The sequence below is a fragment of the Mastomys coucha genome, unplaced genomic scaffold (assembly GCF_008632895.1).
Source record: "Mastomys coucha isolate ucsf_1 unplaced genomic scaffold, UCSF_Mcou_1 pScaffold12, whole genome shotgun sequence".
Classification (NCBI taxonomy): domain Eukaryota; kingdom Metazoa; phylum Chordata; class Mammalia; order Rodentia; family Muridae; genus Mastomys; species Mastomys coucha.
Window position 1 is genome coordinate 59,495,290 of NW_022196894.1, and position 638 is coordinate 59,495,927.

A 638-nucleotide genomic window follows, 5' to 3' on the forward strand; every position below is an offset into this window, starting at 1 on the left:
AAAATTCCACCAGAGAGCTCCTAAACCTGATAAAAAAACTTCAGCAAAGTAGCTGGATATAAAATTAATTCAAGCAAATCAGAATCCTGCCTATACACAAAGGATAAACAGGCAGAGAAAGAAATTAGGGAAACAACACACTTCACAATAGTTACAAATAATATAAAATACCTTGGTGTAACTCTAAGCACGTAAAAGATCTCTTTGACAAGAACTTCAAGTCTCTGATGAAGAAAATTGAAGAAGATCTGAGAAGATGGAAAGATCCCCATGCTCGTGGATTGGCAGGATTAATATAGTAAAAATGACCATCTTACCGAAGGCAATCTACAGATTTAATGCAATCCCCATCATAATTCCAACTCAATTCTTCACAGACTTAGAAAAAGCAATTTGCAAATTCATCTGCAACAGCAAAAAACCCAAGATAGCCAAAACTATTCTCAACAATAAAGGAACGTCTGGTGGAATCACCATCCCGGACCTTAAGCTGTACTTCAGAGCAATTGTGATAAAAACCACGTGGTATTGGTACAGTGACAGGCAGGTAGATCAATGGAACAGAATTGAAGACCCAGAAATAAACCCACACACCTATGGTCACTTGATCTTTGACAAAGGAGCTAATACCATACAAT